The sequence below is a fragment of the Heterocephalus glaber genome, unplaced genomic scaffold (genome assembly GCF_053883595.1).
Source record: "Heterocephalus glaber isolate CG9 unplaced genomic scaffold, H.glaber_assembly_v1.0 deba00001472, whole genome shotgun sequence".
NCBI classification, from domain to species: domain Eukaryota; kingdom Metazoa; phylum Chordata; class Mammalia; order Rodentia; family Bathyergidae; genus Heterocephalus; species Heterocephalus glaber.
Genome location: NW_028258315.1, coordinates 17153660 through 17173289, shown reverse-complemented (window position 1 = coordinate 17173289; position 19630 = coordinate 17153660). Strand labels below are relative to the sequence as shown.

Genomic DNA, 19630 nt, shown 5'->3' with positions numbered 1-19630 from the left:
TGGCTACTACCTTTTGCCTTTTCTGTGACCAAGACACACGCCAACAGGCACATGCCGAGGCCTCAGCAATCCTGGGACTTTGTGCCCAAGAGCTAAACAGAAAGGGTCTCAAAAACCCAGGGCAAGATGCACAAAGACAAGTTGCAGAGAGGTGAAGTAGGGGTGGTCAGTGTATATGGGCTGCTATAATGGAATACCATAAATTGGGTGGCTTCTAAACAGCAGAAATGGACCTCTCACAGCTTTGGAGGCTGGGAAATCCAAGATCAAGGGAGGTTTGGTGTTGGGTGAGTCCTACTTCCTAGTTTATAGACCATCTTCTCACTAGAACCTCGCAAGGTGGGAGTGACAAAGAGTCTCCTTCAAGTCCCTTTTATAAGGGTACTAACCCCACTCGTGAGGGCGTGGCACCCATGACTAATCACCTCCTTAAGGACGCACCTCCTACTACCATCACTCTAGGGCTTAAGATTTCAACAGTATAAATTTGGGGGCATGCAAACCTCTAGACCACACCAGGGAGGTCTAAACAGGCTGGTGAAGAACCTGCAGCAGCTGCATGAGGATGCACCGTCCAGGTGGTATAGCTCTGATCCCAGAATATGAACCATTGGGTCTCTTCCTGTGGGCTACAAGGCAGCTCTAGGCCAAAAGGCATGGGCTGGAACTGGACAGCAGGTGGAAACCTGGAGGGGAGTCCCAGCCATCACTGAAGCACTGGCCAAGGTGCTTCAGTTTCCGCCAGTCACGAATTCCCTTCGAAGGCCAGGGGCAAGTGGAGTGGGTTAGAGTGAGGAAGCAGATGTGACAATGTGGAGTCCTACCTAAAAGAAGGTCCATGAAAACATATCCCTGATAAAAGAAATAAAATAATACCTAAGTAAATAAAATTATACACAATGAAAATAAATAAAAGAAAAGAAGGTCCAATGAACAAGTGGAGACACGGGCAGTGATTTCCACTGATGGCAATAAATAATAAGTAAATATTTAAAATTATTTTATGCTTCAATCTTTTTTATTGCACTCCTACTGTGATTTATCTACAAATTTGCAAAACAAACATGACTAAAAAGGAGAAAATAAGCCTGACTGAAACTGACTGAAGAGTTTATTATTTTTCAAACCTTCTACTGTGAATTTTACTTCCCTTGGGCATGAAGGGCTGAACAGACTGTATTATATCAGACAAATTACAATTAATGGTTCAAGGTTTCATTCGTGGCTTTTTTTCTTTCCTTCATCCGAGAAATCATAGCTGACAGTATCTATAATTTAACGTTGCTTCAACACAAACTGCACTCACCTTTCCCACCCTTAGCCCAATCCACTTGAAATCTGTACCTACTGTTTTTCCTTCATACATTACAAACTCACAATCTCCTTTGTGTGCTACACTGATAATGACTTCTCTGTTGGTAAACGACCCACTGAACCTTCAAAGCAAGCAACAATACCCAATGTTTAATACATTCCAGGCAACAAATGAAAAGGAAGCCTATTGTACCCAGGAATTATTTGATGTACATCCATGAGCAATAAACCTGGTAAATTCTCAAAAGAAAATGTTTTAGAAAAATATATTTTAGTTTGAGGATCATCCTTTCCCCCATTTGGACAAAGCTCCATGGGAGCACATATTATGTGGTATTTTAAATATCTGTTTGTCTACGTCTCTCATTTAACTGTTACTCTCATACGAGTGGTGTGGAGGGACTTTGTTTAGTTTGTCATCACTGGGAAAAAGTACTTCAAGGAACATAACAAATGCTCAAGAAGCACCTGTAAAGAAAGGGGAAAAAAAAAAGGAAACTGCCTGAGGTGGAAATAAAATATATATACAGCCGGCCATGTAGCATACACCTGTAATCCCAACACTGCAGATTTAAATTTTAAATTTAAGGAGCCAGGATTTATACCCTTGTCTTCCTAATGCCAAAGCCAGAATTCTCTCTCCAAAAACACTGTTGACATTCCCCCCACTAGCCTGAATCCACACCATGATTTGCTCTGTCTAAGCATCTTCAGGAAATATCTTTGTTTTATGTGAGGTGGCTAATGCACTCTTTGGCTAATGCATCGCTCAGGTGGTCATCTCAGAGTAGCTCTGACTCTCATCTAGCAGAAAGTGGGCCCTGTGGGAAGAGGCCAAGGACTAGGATGTTTCATCTTGTGCCAAACAAACAGGGGACATTAAAGAATTGCAGACAGGAGGATCACTGTAAGTTTGAGGCCAGCCTGGGCTAGCGAGTTCAAGGCCAGCCTGAACTACACAGCAAGACTTTATCTCAAAAAAAAAAAACTAAAATAAGTAAAATAAAATAGCCAGGCATGATGGCACCTGCCTGCAATCCGAGCATTCTAGGAGACTGAAGCAAGAGGATTGCAAGTTTGAGCCTAGCCTAGGCAATTTTTGACTCAACAACATCCTGTCTTAAAATAATGAAAGAAAGAAAAAAAAAGAAAAGATCTAGGAATGTAAGCTCAATGAAAAGGCCCTGGGTTAAACCCCCAGTACAATCAATCAATTGATAAGCAAATAAATATTACCATTTGTAAAAGGAGGAAAGGTAATGCATCAATACTTTTAATTTCTTTTATGTATTTTTGGAATAAAGAGAAGAAAAACTTAGACCTATATATTGGTCCATATGAATAATGAATATAAATTTTCATATATATACATAACAAATATTATAATAAGATATGTTTCAATGTTTTAATTTTAATAAAAACGAAATAGAAAGATTACAATTTAGGTAACTATTAATCATACTGATATAACATATATTCTTGTTCCTTCTTTTGTTTTAAAACAAGAATTCGAAAAGAAAATTAAATTTTCATCTTCAAGATGTTGCACAAATTCAACAAAATGTCATATGTGAACTAAAATCAGCACTTCCAAGTCTTTATGGTTGTCTTACTTTTCTCGTTGCTGAGATAATAAAATACCCAACACCTACAAGTTAAGGAGGAAAGCTTTATTTCAGCTCACAGTTGGTAGAGATTTCAATCCATAGTCAGCTGGCTTCGAGGCAGGGTGGCATGGCAGAGAGGCATCGTGGAGGAGAAACAGTCCATTGCAGGGCAGGAAGAAAGAAGCAACAAAGAAGAAACAGCAGATCTGCCTTCCCTCTCTCCCTTTATAGTCCATGGAGGGTACAAACCAGGGTGACGCTTCCATTATTCACATCTTTAATCTCAGCATCACACCCTCAATCCACATCCACACACCCTAATCCAGCCACCTTTGAAACTCCCCACCTATGACCACATGAGGCTTTGGGAGGACATCTAGATAACAAGCCACAACAACAGTCTGTACTGTTTCACATTTTAAATACAAATTTAAAATTGAAATAGTCACAAAGATAGACAGAATTGAAGCAAAGAAAAGTGGTCACTTCACCTGTCCAATCACTGGGCCATCACTGTTTATCTCAAATTATGGCTTAATCACAGACCTGCATAGGACTGGAGGGATCGGAGACTCCAGCTACCCTGAAATGAGTTCCAACAGCGCTGACTCTCAAAATGAGCGCATGTGGAGAAGTCTCTTTGCGGGGAGCCAGACGCCATGATGAACAGTCCTGGGGGACCCTCAACTGGAGAGGAACCAAGGTCTCCCCACCCCACACAGCCAGCCAGTAACTCTGGGCAATAACAGGGGATGCGGCCTGTGGCCTTCAAATGACTGGAAGCCCAGTCCCTGAGGACTGAGCCTGAGCCAAACCCTAAGCTATCCCCATATTACCAGCCACAGAAACTGCATGAGATACTAAATCTCCACTTTGTGTGTGTGTGTGTGTGTGTGTGCACATGTGTGTGTACTGTTCACTCCATGTGTGTCATGAGCCAACTGTTTCAGCAGGAGTCCTCTGTTTTGAGTTTAGGAGCAGAATCTGGGGAAGAAGTAGCAGGCGTCATGTCTGGCCAGGAAGGTGGCAAAAACAAGTCCCTGAAACAGCCCGAGAAACTGTCAAGGAGGTGGATAAGGAAGAGAAAGCTTTCAACACAAACAAAAAGAAGGCGTGAAACTCTGGGAGCTACAAGCAACGGCAGCAGGGAAGGGTCCCCTAGCCACAGGTGGCATTAAGAAATCTGACAAAAAGTGAGTTGTTTTTGTGCCTGAGATGATAATGACCCTTGATTCCAATCCTACTAAACATCTGGAATCTTCCCTGCCATAACATCTTTTTCCCCCTATAGGTACAATCCAGTATTGTCTTGGTGCTAGTTGTATATTTTAAAAGAAACTTTAAAAAAAAAAAAAACAACTTTTAGTAAGTGGGAGTTCTGTGAATGAACTTCTACATAAAAATAACATTTATCAAAGAATAAGTAATACAAATTTGCCCATTTGTAGGTTACATGTACATCTTTAAAATTCAACAGTAACCATAGCATTGGTTTAGAATTTAAGCCAACAAAAGAGGTTTTCAGAAATTTGTTTAGAATAATCAGTGCATAGTGATACTGGAAAACTTGTAGTTGGCTTTATTATTGTTTTAAAATTATACAATACAATTCTTATTGTGTTCATCCAGGGAAATCCCCTCATCATCTTACCTTTAGGGGTTTGTGGCCAATAAACAAAGGTGAATCAATTCTGGAATTAGAAATATAGACTTACTAAAAGAATAGCAAAAAATTGAGGGAGATACAGGGCATAGATTTAAATTATATCTTCCTCTCAAGAACATAAAAGTTCTGCAAAGAAATCTACACTTCAACAGCAACTTAAATAAAAAATAACTTTGTACATAAAAATAGTAGGGTTTTTTTTCATAAAGCTGTCCCTATAATTTTTGACTGCCAACATAAGTGGAATAATGTATTCCTATTTTATTAAAGAGATATTGAAGGACACAAACCTGTTCGTGAATAGAGGCTACAAATAGACATGCCCCTATTTCCAGGTAAAAGACAGAAAGTGTAACCCATTGGAATACTCTCACCAGGAAACTCAGGACACCCGAGCATAATTCCTGAGCTGATACCTGACCTCATACTCCCTGGGGTCACATTGGCTATCTTTTCTTAACTCCAGAAGGCTGAACTGCGCAGCCACTTATGCCCCAGAAAACAAACAGCAAATCCAACTACAAAGCCACAAGAAACCTGACATTTGCTGGCAGCCGAATAACATCACATTGTAGGCCGTGACTGACGGTCACCTTCCTGAATGACATCAAAGGTGATGTGCAATCTGTTACTACACCAACACTGGGGCCCAGATCAAAAAACAAGGGCTGTAAAGGGAACCAGCAGTCTTTTGAGGCCCAGCTATTTTACATGGCCCTGTTTTCTGTGTAGGTAGTTGCTTCAGTTAAGTTAAATTCAGTCCGACTAATGGTTATTTCTACGTCAGGTCCTATGCTGCACAGTAGAAGGGAAGAAGAGGGAAAAATGAATAAAATATTCTCTGCCTCAAAATGCTCACAGTCAAGAAGGGAAGATTGTAGGAATCTTGAGGTAAAGGTAGTAACACAATAATGGCCAGGGTACAAAAGAACACAGATGAGAGTGAAGACCAATTGCTATCTGGAGGGTGAGGCAAGGTGTGAAAGAGCGGGGCTTAAAGGACAAATAGGAGCTCACCAGGCAAGAGGCAGCGGAATTGTCTCCAGTAATATCAATACTATTAAATAGCGTGTCAAGTTACCTGATCCATGAGCACATTTGGTACAATATCTGCCATTCTTTATTCAACTAGTCAGTCACAAAGAAATTGGCATATACACAACAAAATCTTTATAAATGAATACTTTTAAGAAGAAATGAGCCATTCACTGAGGAATTACTTTGTCCTAGACATCACAATATGTGTATCACTCCTACATACTACCTAAACATTATGTATTGTCTTTATGGATGAAAAGATCTCAGATCAAGGTTGACTGGCTAGTCGTTTAGAAAGCTGCTAAAGCAGGTTGAGTTAATGCCAACCTGGTTCTAGTCTTACTCACCATCCCAAATTTCCTTTTATAAATCACCTGTCTCAGTCAATCCCTTGGTTGTCAGTTTAATAAGAATTTGCAAGTTGACACAATTATGTTCTATCTGTTTGGCTGTGGAACTGGAGCTGAGTTTACTTTTCACAGTTGCTTAGGCCAGAGCTCTCCTTGCAGCATCTGCCAATCGTAAAGCAAAAGTTGGAGTTCTATGGGGAAGCACAAGCGGTTTGGCTTGCATGACCCTCAAGTAGACCTTTTGTGGTTTGGGGATTCCTTGCTTCCAAAGGCCTCTGTTTTCTACATAGCAAATGGAAGAGAAACTACAGTTGAAATGACTCAAGAAGGAACGTAAGAAAACTTAATACTTCTGCATGCCTTATTCTGCTGAACGTACAGCAGAACTAAATGCCCTCAGAGACTGAACCCAAAGAAAGTGCCTTTCAAAGCTCAGGGGGCATCCAAATATTAGTACATTTTAGGAAATGTTTGTATGAGAAAAAATGGAAAGGAAATGAGGGGCAGGAAAAAGCCCATATGAAAACAAAGACCCCACTGAAACACTGAGGTCAAAGATGGGGAATCCCAAACTTGCCACTTCTTCCTGCTGAGCTGATGAAGACTAATCTCTAGTTTCCAAGCCCTGCTTTCTCTCCACTACTCAGAAGAATATCCCGCATGGTGGTCCACCTAATTTCTCCTCATCATAAGGTACACTCTCTAAACAACTAACTCTAGGATCACTGAATGTGGCACAATTTTCATGCTTTTTAAGAAAATTATATCAAATTGTGGTTGGAGAAAAGAAACCAGCTAAACTTCCTTTTGAAAGTTCAGAACAGCCTAAATTATGGGTTTGGACACACAAAGAGAAGAAACTTTTGTTTGTTTTAATCTGATTCTAAACCAAATTAGTTAAGGCTGCTACAAAGATGAACTACGTGAATAGAGCAACCTGCTCAGCTAACACAGCTATGCTAAAGCAGCATAGTGAAGGGCAGAGACCAAAGTTTTGTTTCGTTTTGTTTTGTTTTTTGGTACCGGGCATCGAACTCAGGACCTTGCACTTCTGCTTTTTTCCACTAAAGTTATTTTTCCCTTTAGTAACAAGAAAAAGAAGCAGAACTATATTTGCATATTTAATGTGCAAAACATGCAGCTAAATTTTTAAATTATATTTCTTGCAAAATGTTTATTGTATCACTTCTTATAAAAGAAATTTATCCTTGGGGATGGAGTTGAGAGAGTAATTATTCCTTAAAAAATTACTAAATGTACTTGGTGACATTTGACATAATTTTCACCCAAACTAGTCACACCCACAATACCTGCAACAAGGAGGGCTTTATACTGCCATGGAAATCATTTTTTTTCCAAATATCTTCATTATTTACATTAATGCTCAAGCATTGATGTCTTGCTCATTGGGCACTTCTAAAAGCCTTGCTTAATCTAGTGACTAATCTCACCTAATTTCTGGAGCTGAAAAGAATCTCAAAGTTTACTGAAAAGCAGAGAGCTGATACAAAGTCAGATTTACACAAGACAAAAGAGTCTTTTTAGTATGTTAGACCAGCCTGAAATCCGGCATAATTGGGCAAGTTTAAAAAACAAACAAACCGCAATGTCCATGAACTGGAATTTGGAATGTCTCTCAAATACTCAGGCTAACCACAACACAACAGGATCAGCCCAGTTTTGAAATGTAAAGATAACATATTTTTTAAAGTGATTTTTAAAAATAAAATTGAAGGTCAAAAAAAATGAGTGATCATAGTATGTGGTAAATGTAACTTACTTGTTTAACAAGGAAATAGTTTTCAGAGTCAGTGGAAAAAAAAAGCCGGATCTGGTGACACATATTTAATCACCCAAAGAAGGCGATTAAAGTAAAAAGATTCCATTGGTTCATAAAACATTAAAATGTGACACCAAAACCCTAGTCCCTTTAAAGCTGTAACAACAAATATTAATTTATCCCCCTACAAATTATGCACAAGACCAGTGTTTACAATACCAGCCACAAAATTGCTGTTCAAAACGAAGGATATTGCTCCTATTGAGTTAAAAGAATAGCTTAAGGAGTGAATTTTCAAGTTCATGTAAAACGTGGTAAGGAAGTAGAAGTTGGGACATGGAAAAAATGAAAGTAGTGAAGGTAATTCACTTACCAGAAAAGGCTATAAAAATAATCAACCCATTCAATGAAAACATAATGCAGAATTAGGTCAGCAACACTGACCTAGAAACCTCCTTCCTGTCAGACTCCACACACTCTACTTTCTCACTGAGTAATCCTCTGTTACAAAGCTAGAGAAGAACAACTCCGAGTAAAAGGAAGCTTTCCTTCTACTAGGGGGTTAAGTTATATAAATCTACCCTGCAGCCTTTTCTGAGTCCTGGCCATAGGAATTTACAGCTGAATCAAGCATAAACTGTTCCCACAAAGAAATTCTGTCTCCAAGTGCTTAACCCCAAGTCCCCCTTGGAAACTTCTCCCAGGTCTCCTTCACCAGAGAATCTGCAAAGGAGGAAAAGAAGCTATGAAATCTAACTCTGCTCGTTCCTTTCAAAATTCCCAGTGGGCTAGGGACCTCACACACATTAAATGACACCGGCTGGCCAGGTGACGGAGCGCCTGGTTGCATAAGACTGGAAAGAACAGGCTGGCCCCTCTGCCCTTCTCTCTTTTCCAGGTGCTGTTTTAGGCACCCTCTGTTTTCCCCAGGTGCCTGAGGCTCCTGTGATGAGTGTATATGTGCTCCACATCTCATCTTTACTCTCTTCCAACTCCATAATTCCTATTTAGTTCAGCTGGAACATGGCCAGAAGCTGGAAAATGATCTGATTATTCTATTTCACATTAAAGTGCAGATAATTGGCAACATCTCTCCTACCTCAACTCCCCATGCCCTTATAGTTAAAGAAACCAACCTCCAAATTCCTGTATTTTGGGCGGTAGGGAGAAGGGATTAAGGGATAATCCTGAGGGTGAAAGATTGTCTTTCTGCTGCCTGATCCATCTTACCTCTTGCAAATCAAACATGTAACTTTCATTCCATAAAAGTGGAATGGGATGCAAACAAACCTTTAATTTTTATTTTTCTCTTACTTTTTATTTTAGTTTTATCATCACTTCTAATATGTGTTCAAAGGACCCCACCAGGCAGCCATCTGGCACATGCTAATCCAAAGTTCTCCATTTCACTAGAATTCTCAAATACTTACCCAAAAAGAGGAAGCAGGATGGGGGATCTGAAACTCTAAGCACAGCTGGGGAGTTGAGGAATAGAGCTGAGAGCTGTAGAAGTAGAGTACTTTAGCATCATTTGAACCTGTGCTCCAGCTATTCCTATCTCTACTCTCAATGACTTCCTGGTTATCTGAGTCACACATTCCCCATTTTTGCCTGCCCATAGCCTGAACTCTTGCAGACTTGTTGGCAATCCTCTTAATATTTATGACTTTCTTTTTTTTCCGTTAAGTTTATTGGTACATTTTAGGTATACAATAAAGTTACATTCATCATTGGGATCTTGTACCTTTATGTGACGTATCTTGGTTCTTATTTTTTCCCTATTCCCCTGCCCTCCCTTCACCCCTTCCACCCTTCCCTATTTACAAGGCTTTGTTTTCATTTTTTTCCTTTTCTCATATTTTTCTTTTCCCTTCTTTTCTTTGCCCTAACCCTCCCACTTCCCCTACTCCTTTAGATCTTTTCTTCCTATTACACAACATCAGTTATACATTTTGATCCTTATTACACTTTTAGTTTTTGACACCAGAGAAACTATTTGGTATTTACACATGTGTGTCCTATTTATTTCATTTAAAGAGTATGGCCTCAATGTACATCCATTTAGCTATAAATGTCTCTAGTTTCTTGTTCTTTATAGCTGAGTAGTACTCCATTCTATAAAAAGAAACCACATCTGCCAGGGATTTAGCTCAGTGGTTTCGTCACCTGCTGTGCAAGCGCAAGGACCCAAGTTCGATCCCTGGTACCAAAAAAAAAAAAAAAAAAATTGGGCCAGGGATTTAGCTCAGTGATTCCACCGCCTGCCTCGCAAGCGCAAGGGCCCAAGTTCGATCCCTGGTACCAAAAAAACAAACAAAAAGAAACCACATCTTCTTTATCCAGTCTCCAGTTGACGGACAATTGGGCTGTTTCCAAGTTTTAGCTATTACAAACTGTGCTGCTATAAACATGAGTGAGCATGTATCACTGTAGTATGATTCTTTTATTTCTTTTGGGAAGATACCCAGTAGAGGAATAGCTGGGTCAAATGGGACTTCTAATCCTAGATGTTTGAGGTATCTCCATATTTATTTCCATGGTGGTTGCACCAGTCGACACTCCCACCAGCAGTGGAGCAGTGTTCTTCTTTCCCCATAGCCCCACCAGCATTTGTTATTGGTTGATTTCTTGATAGCAGCCATTCTTTCTGGGGTGAGGTGGAATCTCAGTGTTGTCTTCATCTGCATTTCTCAAATGACCAGTGATGTTGAACATTTTTTCATATGTTTATTTGCTTATTTTACTTGTTTGTCTGAGAAATGTCTGTTCATTTCACATGCCCAATTTTGAATTGGGTCTTTATATTTAGGGGGTCTGATTTTTTTTAGTACTTTATATATTCTAGATAGTAGGCCTTTGTCTGAGGAACAGCTGATAAAAATTTTTTCCTACATTGTAGATTATCTCTTAGCTCTGCTGGTAGTTTCTCTTGCAGAGCAGAAGCCTTTTAAAAAGATGAGATCTCAGTTGTTGATTCTTATGCTAGTTCCTGTGCTACTGAAGATTTGTTCATAAAGTCTTTTCCTATGCCAATGTCTTCAAGAGTTCTACCTAACTTATCTTCCAGCAAGTTTAGTGTTTCTGCTGTAATATTTAGCTCTTTAATCCACTTTGATCTTAGTTTAGTGCATGGTGATAGGTATGGGTCTAGTTTTAATCTTTGACAGGTTGAAATCCAGTTTTTCCAACACCATTTATTAAAGAGGCTAACAGAGCTGGGGATCTAGCTCAGTGGTTCTGCCGCTTGCCTTGCAAGCACAAGGACCTGAGTTCGATCCCTGGTACCAAAATAAAAGAAGAAGAAGAAGAGTAAAGAGGCTATCTTTCCTCCAGTGAGGATGGTTAGCTCCTTTGTCAAAGATGAGGTGGCTGAGTATGTCTGGAGTTGTTGCTGCATCTTCTAATCTATTCCACTGATCCTTGGGTCTGCTTCTTTGCCAGTACCATGCTGTTTTTATTGCAGTGGCTTTGTAGTATAGCCTCTGGTGCCTAGAATTATTTTTGCTATTCTAAGTCTCTTGTGGTTCCAAATGAATTTTTGGATTGTTTTCTCTAGATCTGTAAAATATACTGTTGGGATTTCAATTGGGATTGCATTGAATCTGTATATCAGCTTTGGAAGTACAGCCATTTTCACTATATTGGTTCTTCCTACCCAGGAACAAGGGATGTCTTTCTATTTTCTTATATCCTCTTCGATCTCTTTTTTCAGTGTTGTAGTTCTCAACGTAGAGGTCTTTTGCTTCCTTCATTAGACTGATTCCCAGATATTTCATTTTTTTGGATGCTACTGTGAAAGGGATTGTTTCCCTAATTTCTCTTGCAGTGAGACTGTTATTTGTGTACAAGAAGGCTATTGATTTTTGAGTGTTTACCTTGTATCCAGCTACTTTACTGTATCTATCAATTAAGTCTAGAAGTCTTTTGGCAGAGTTTTTTGGGTCTTCATTGTAGAGTATCATATCATCAGCAAATAATGACGGTTTAACTTCTTCCTTTCCTATCTTTATTCCTTTTATTTCTTCCTCTTGTCAAATTGCTGAGGCTAATGTTTCCAAAACTATATTGAACAAGAGTGGTGATAGTGGACATCCTTGTCTTGTACCTGATATTAGCATGAAGGTTTTCAGTTTTTAACCATTGAGTATGATGTTCACTTTTGGTTTTTAATAGATAGCCTTTATCAAGATGAGATAAAATTTTCTGCAGGGTTTTTATCATGAATGGGTGTTGAATTTTGTGAAATGCTTTTTCTGCATCTATTGAGATGATCATATGGTTTTTGTCCTTAACTCTGTTAATATAGTGTGCTACATTTATTGATTTACATGTTGAACCATCCTTGCATCCCTGGGATAAATCCGACTTGGTCAGGGTGTATGATCTTCTTGATGACCCTCTGTATTGTTTGCCAGTATCTTATTGAAGATTTTTGCATCTATGTTCATTAGGGAGATTAGCCTGTAGTTCTCTTTTCTTGTTGGGTATTTCCCTGGTTTTGGAATCAAAGTTACACTTGCTTCCAGGAATTAATTTGGAAGTATTGCTTCCCTTTCAATTTCATTGAAAAGTTTAAAGAGTAGTGGCAATAGTTCTTCTCTAAATGTCTTGTAAAATTCAGCAGGGAAGCCATCAGGACCTGGGCTTTTCTTTGTTGGTAAATTTTTAATTACGTTTTCAATTTCACTGATTGTAATTGAGGTGTTTAGAATTTTTATATCTTCTTTGTTCAACTTTGGTAATTGATATGTATCTAGAAATCTGTCCGTTTCTTCTGTGTTTTCCATTTTATTAGGGTACATATTGATGAACCTCTGAATTGCTGCTGGATCTGTTGTGACTTCACCTTTTTCATTCCTAAATCCATGGATTTGAGCCTTTTCTTTCCTTTTTTTGATAAGGTTGGCTAAGGGTTTATTGATTTTATTTATTCTTTCAAAAAACCAATTCTTGGCTTCATTGATTTTTTTGTATTGTTCTCTTAGTCTTCATTGCACTGATTTCTGCTCTGATCTTTAAAATTTCCTCCCTTGTACAAGTTTTTAGTTTGTTTTGCTCTTCTTGTTCTAGGAGCTTAAGATTCAGCATTAGGTTGTTTATTTGAGCTCACTCTGTTTTCCTAGTGTGGGCATTTACTGCTATGAATTTCCCTTGTAGAACTGCTTTCATTGTGTCCCATAGATTCTGACATGTTGTACTGGCATTACCATTTAATTGTAAAAACTGTCTGATTTCTTCTTTAATTTCCTCTGTGACCCATTGGTTGTTCCGAAGAGTGTTACTCAATTTCCACATGTTTGTGATGTTCTTGCAGTTTCTTATGCTATTGATCTCCAGTTTAATTGCACTATGGTCTGATAATATACACGGGATAACTTCAATTTCTTTGCATTTACTTAAACATGTTCTATGAATTAGTATATGGTCTATTTTGTTTTTGTTTTTGTTTTTTCTTTACTGATCACATAGGAAATTTCTTTACAGCAGGAACTGTCCAATATTGTAAAGACTTTACACTGATTGAAGTCTTCTGCCTCATTCAGCCATCAGCTCTCTCTAGGATGAAATTTCTAATGAATTCCAAGTTAGGAACTGTCACAGAAAACTAAGCCATATTTTTTCCAGTATGGATTATATGCTTACTTAGGCTTACACACACACTAACAGCTTTGCTACAGATACTGAATTTGTAAGATTTCACTCCCCTTTGAGTGCTCTGGGACATAAGATGTCAAATTTGACTAAAGATATGCAACACATTTATTACATTTCTAAGGTTTCCCTCAAGTATGAATTCTCCAATGATATGCTAGGGATTTTAGACTGAACACTTTGTCACATTTTGAAGGTCACTCTGGAGTATGAATTCTCTTATGTGCTAGAAATGAGTTTAGACGGAATACTTTGCCACATTCTTTACATTTGTAAGTTTTCTCCCCAGTATGAATCCTATGGCAATGTGCAGTGTGGGATCTGCAAAAGAACACCTTGCCATATTCATTACATTTGAAAGTTTTCTATCCATTGTCAATTATCCAATGTTCTCCAAGGTATAAATTACAACTGAACACTTTACCACATTCATTACATTTGTGAGATTTTTCTCCAGTATGGATTGATACTTTACTAGGGATGATGTATAACTGAACACCTTACCACAGTCATGTCATTTGTAAGATTTCTCTCCAATTCTGACTCTCTGATGATTTACTAGATGGGTTTAAAGTGAAGACCTTCCTGCATTCATTACAATTCTGAAGTTTTTCTCCAGTATGAATAATCAGATGTTTTCCAATGTAGGATTTGTGACTAAAGACTTTTCCCTTTCATTACATTGTGAAAGGTTTCTCTCCAGTATGAACTGTTTAATAATGTAGATGGGAAATTGGACAAAATACTTTTCCCCACTTGTTACATTTTTATGGTTTCTTGGCAGTGGGAATTCTATAATTCACAAGGTGTGAAATTTAAAGATCTTGCCAAATTCATTACATTTGTAAGGTTTCTCTCTAGTATGAATCCTACGATGACTTGCAAGGTGGGACTTCCGAAGGAACACCTTACCACATTCATTACATTTGACAGGTTTCTCTCCAGTGTGAGTTATGAGATGTTGTACAAGATATGAACTACAACTGAACACTTTACCACATTCATTACATTTGTAAGGCTTCTCTCTACTGTGAATGTTTTGATGCATTGTTAGGGATGACTTACAACAGAAAACATTACCACATTCATTACATTTGTAAGGTTTCTCTCCAGTATGAATTCTGCGATGCTTTGCTAGAGATGAGTGAACACTGAACACCTTGCCACAATCATTGCATTTGTAAGGTTTCTATCCAGTATGAATTCTGCGATGCTTTGCTAGAGATGAGTGAACACTGAACACCTTGCCACAATCATTGCATTTGTAAGGTTTCTCTCCAGTATGAATTCTGCGATGCTTTGCTAGAGATGAGTGAACACTGAACACCTTGCCACAATCATTGCATTTGTAAGGTTTCTCTCCAGTAAAAATTCTTTGATGACTTGCAAGATCTGACTTTTGTCTGAAGGCCTTTCCACATTCATTACATTTGTAAGGTTTCTCTCCAGTATGACTCCTAAGATGACAGGTAAGGCAGGAATTGTGACTGAATGCCTTCCCACAGTCCTAACATTTGAAAGGTTTCTCTCCAGTATGAATTATCAGATGTTCTGCAAGGTTTGAATCACCACTGAACACTTTACCACATTTATTACATTTGTAAGGTTTCTCTCCAGTATGGATGCTTTGATAGAGATGACCTATACCTGAAAACATTGCCACATTCATTACATTTATAAGGTTTCTCTCCAGTATGGATTCTTTGATGCTCTGCTAAATATGACTTTTTACTGAAGACTTTTCCACATTCATGACATTTATAAGGTTTCTCTCCAGTATACATTCTCCGATGGCTTATAAGATTTGATTTCTGATTGAAGACTTTGCTACATATATCACATATAAAGTGTTCCTCCCCAGCATGGACTATCTGATGCATAGTAAACTGTGAACCTTGGGTAAAAATTTTTCCACACTCATTCCATTATTAAGGTTTTGTACTAATGTGCATCACCAGTTCTTGGGTGAAAGATAAAGACTGAGGAAAATCATTTTCATATTCATGAGAAATGTTTTTTTTTCACACTAGAAGGATTTCTTTGGTTGGATGAAATGGAAGAATCACTGTTGATAGACTGCTCAATATAATTCCACTCATAAGTGTTCCTTTCCCTTTCAAACGGTTGCAGTTCAGGCAGATGTGACTGAAAGGTTAATCGAAGCCAATTTTTACAATGTTTCTCTCCTGCATTCCTTTGACCATGTTCATCTCTTCTGTCAGTGAGATTTTCATTTTGATTCACACAGAATCCTGTGTCAAGTCTTCCATCCTCTCTGCAATGACACTCAGAGTCATGTATATTTGTCTGGATTTCTTTGAACCACAATTCTTTTTTGTTGTTGCTGTTAAATTCTTTTATTGGTACATTTTAGGTATACAACACAATTACAATTCTCATTGGGAATTGTCCCTTTACATAATGCATCTTGGTTCTTATTTTTTCCCCATTCCTAGCCCTCCCTTCACCCCCGCCACCCTTCCCTATTTACAAAGACCTTATTTCCATTTTTTTCATTTCTCATCATTTTTTCTTTCCCTTCTTTCCTTTCCCCTGCCCCTCCCATACCCCACCCCTTTGGACCTTTTCTTCCTATTTTACATTATCGATTATTCATTCTAATCATTGGTACATTTTAGGTATACAATATGATGACATTCATCATTGAAAATTTGCACCTATACATAGTCTCTCTTGGTTCTTATGTTTCACCCTTGCCCAGCCCTCACTTCAACCCCTCCAGTCCTCCCTATTTACAAAGATTTTGTTCCTATCTTTCCATTTTCTCATATTAATCCCATTCCCTTCTATCCTTTCCCCTATCCCTCCCACTTCCTTCCCCTTTGCCCCTTTTCTTCCTATTTCACATGACCTATTATACATTTAAGTCCATATTTACACTTTTAGTTTCTCACACCAGAGAAACTATTCGGTATTTACACATCTGTGTCCTATTTATTTCACTTAAGAGTATCGCCTCAATGTGCATCCACTTAGCTATAAATGTCTCTAATTTCTCATTTTTTATGGCTGAGTAGTACTCCATTTTATAAAAAAACCACAATTTCTTTATCCAGTCTCCAGTTGATGGGGATGTGGGTTGCCCCCAAGTTTTAGCTATCACAAACTGTGCTGCAATGAACACAGGTGCACATATATCACTGTGGTATGATTCTTTTAATTCTTTGGGGAAGATCCCCAGCAGTGGAATAGCTAGGTTAAATGGGACTTCCAGTCCTAGTTCTTTGAGCTATCTCCATACTGATTTCCACAGTGGTTGCACCAGTCTACACTCCCACCAGCAGTGGAGCAAGATTCCTCTTTCCCCACAGCCCTGCCAGCATTTGTTATTGGTTGATTTCATGATAGCAGCCATTCTTTCTGAGGTGAGGTGGAATCTCAGTGTTGTTTTCATTTGCATCTCTCAAGTGACCAGTGATGTTGAACATTTTTTCATGTATTTATATGCTATTTCTACTTCTTTGTCTGAGAAATGCCTGTTCATTTCAGATGCCCATTTATGGATTGGGTCTTCAAATTTGGGAGATCTGATCTTTTTAAGTTCTTTATAGATTCGAGATAGTAGACCTGTGTCTGAGGAAAAGCAGGTGAAGATTTTTTCCCACATTGTGGGCTGTCTCTTCACACTGCTGGGGGTTTCTCTTGCTGAGCAGAAGCTTTTTAATAAGAAGAGATCCCACTTATTGTTTGTGCTAGTTCATGGGCAACTGAGGTTTTGTTCAGAAAATCTTTTCCTACACCGATGTCTTCATGAGTTCTGCCTAACCTCTGTTCCAACTGGTTCAGAGTTTCTATTTTAATATTTAGACCTTTAATCCATTTTGATTTTAGTTTAGTGCATGGTGAGAGATACAGGTCTAGTTTTAATCTTTGGCAAGTTGAAGCCCAATTTTCCAGCACCATTTATTAAAGAGGCTATCTTTCCTCCAGTGAGGGTGTTTGGCTCCTTTACCAAAGATGAGATGGCTGAGTGTGTCTGGTGTTGTTTCTGCATCTTCTAATCTGTTCCACTGGTCCTCAGGTCTGTTTCTTTGCCAGTACCATGTTGTTTTTATCACCGTAGCTTTGTAGTATATTTGCAGATTGGGGATTGTGATACCTCCTGCCATGTCTTTGTTACCTAGAATTGTTTTTGCCATTCTGGGTCTTTTCTTGTTCCAAATGAATTTTTGGATTGTTTTCTCAAGGTCCATGAAGTATGCTGCTGGGATCTCAATTGGAATTTGCATTGAATCTATATAGCAGTTTTGGAAGTATGGCCATTTTCACTCTATTAATCGTTCCTACCCAGGACCAGGAGATGTCTGTCCATTTTCTGACATCATCTTCAATCTCTCTTTTCAGAGTGCCATAGTTTTCAGAGAAGAGGTCTTTGATTTCTTTCGTTAGGATGATTCCTAGGTATTTCAGTTTTTTGGATGATATGGTGAAAGGAATTATTTGCACTATTTCTCTCTCAGTGAGTCTGTCATTCGTGTAGAGGAAAGCTATTGATTTTTGAGTGTTGACCTTGTAACCAGCTACTTGACTGAATTTGGTTATTAAGTCTAGAAGACTTTTGGTGGAGTTCTTGGGGTCTTCTATATAGAGTATCATGTCATCTGCAAATAATGACAATTTGACTTCTTCATTTCCTATCTTTATTCCTTTTATTTCTTTCTCTTGTCTGATTGCCGTCGCTAATGTTTCCAGAACTATATTGAACAAGAGTGGTGATAGTGGACATCCTTGTCTTGTTCCTGATTTGAGTGTGAAGGATTTCAGTTTTTGACCATTTAGTATGATATTGGCTGTTGGTTTTTCCTAGATGGCTTTTATCAGTTTGAGATAGAGACCATCTATTTCAATTTTTTGTAGGGTTTTTATCATAAATGCATGTTGGATTTTGTCAAATGCTTTTTCTGCGTCTATGGAAATAATCATATGGTTTTTGTCCTTGGCTCTATTGATATAGTGTATTACATTGATTGATTTTCGTATATTGAACCATCCCTCCATCCCTGGGATGAATCCCACTTGATCAGGGTGTATGATATTCTTGATGATCTTCTGAATTCTGTTTGCCAGTATCTTATTAAGGATTTTTGCATCTATGTTCATTAGTGAGATTGGCCTATAGTTCTCTTTTTCAGTTGGGTCTTTCTCTGCTTTGGGGATCAAGGTGATGCTTGCTTCCAGGAATAAATTTGGGAGTACTGCTTCCCTTTCAATTTCATTGAAGAGTTTAAACAGTAGTGGCAGCAGTTCCTCTCTAAATGTCTTGTAGAATTCAGCAGTGAAGCCATCAGGGCCCGGGCTTTTCTTAGGTCATAAGTTTTTAATTACGTTTTCAATTTCATTGGTTGATATTGGGTTGTTCAGAATTTTTAGGTCTTCTTCATTTAACTTTGGTAATTCATACACATCTAGGAATCTGTCCATTTCTTCTGTGTTGTCCATCTTATTGGCGTATAGGTTCTGGAAGTAGGTATTGATGATCATCTGGATTTCTGCTGGGTCTGTTGTAGTTTCACCCTTTTCATTCCTAATTGCATGGATTTGGGCCTTTTCTTTCCTTTTTCTGATAAGGTTGGCTAAGGGTTTGTCAATTTTGTTGATTCTTTCAAAGAACCAACTCTTGGCTTCATTGATTTTTTGTATCATTCTCTTAGTTTCCATTGCATTGATTTCTCCTCTGATCTTTATAATTTCCTCCCTTGTATGAGCTTTGAGGTTGTCCTGCTCTTCTTTTTCTAGAAGCTTGAGGTTCAACATCAGGTTGTTTAATTGGGCTCGTTCTGTTTTCCTAATATGCATATTCACTGCTATGAATTACCCTTGTAAGACTGCTTTCATTGTGTCCCATAGATTCTGATATGTTGTATTGTTATTGTCATTTAATTGAAGGAACTGTCTGATTTCTTCTTTAAGTTCCTCTATGATCCATTGGTTATTCAGAAGTGTGTTGTTCAATTTCCATCTGTTTATTAAATTTTTCCAGTTTCTTTTTCTATGGATCTCCAATTTCATCGCACTATGGTCTGATAATATACAAGGGATAACTTCAATTCCTTTGCACTTACTTAAACATGTTCTATGTGTGAGTATGTGGTCTATTTTGGAGAATGACCCATGTGAAGCTGAGAAGAATGTGTATTCTGATTTTGTGGGGTGGAAGACTCGGTAAACATCTGTTAAGTTCATTTGTTCAAGAGTTCCACTG

The 19630-nt window shown here is 38.3% G+C and overlaps 1 protein-coding gene and 2 pseudogenes across 3 annotated transcripts in view; 1 reads left to right on the top strand and 2 right to left on the bottom strand.

The window, feature by feature from the left end:
- Rnf144b (ring finger protein 144B) overlaps nucleotides 1-19630 on the bottom strand; it is a 191803-nt gene that overhangs the window by 119290 nt on the left and 52883 nt on the right. The window lies entirely within an intron of this gene.
- On the top strand, nucleotides 3929-4118 carry LOC110349761 (translation machinery-associated protein 7 pseudogene; annotated as a pseudogene).
- Nucleotides 5131-15935, bottom strand: LOC147826216 (uncharacterized; annotated as a pseudogene). Its single transcript, XR_015439329.1, has one exon. The product of XR_015439329.1 is annotated as an uncharacterized LOC147826216 (transcript).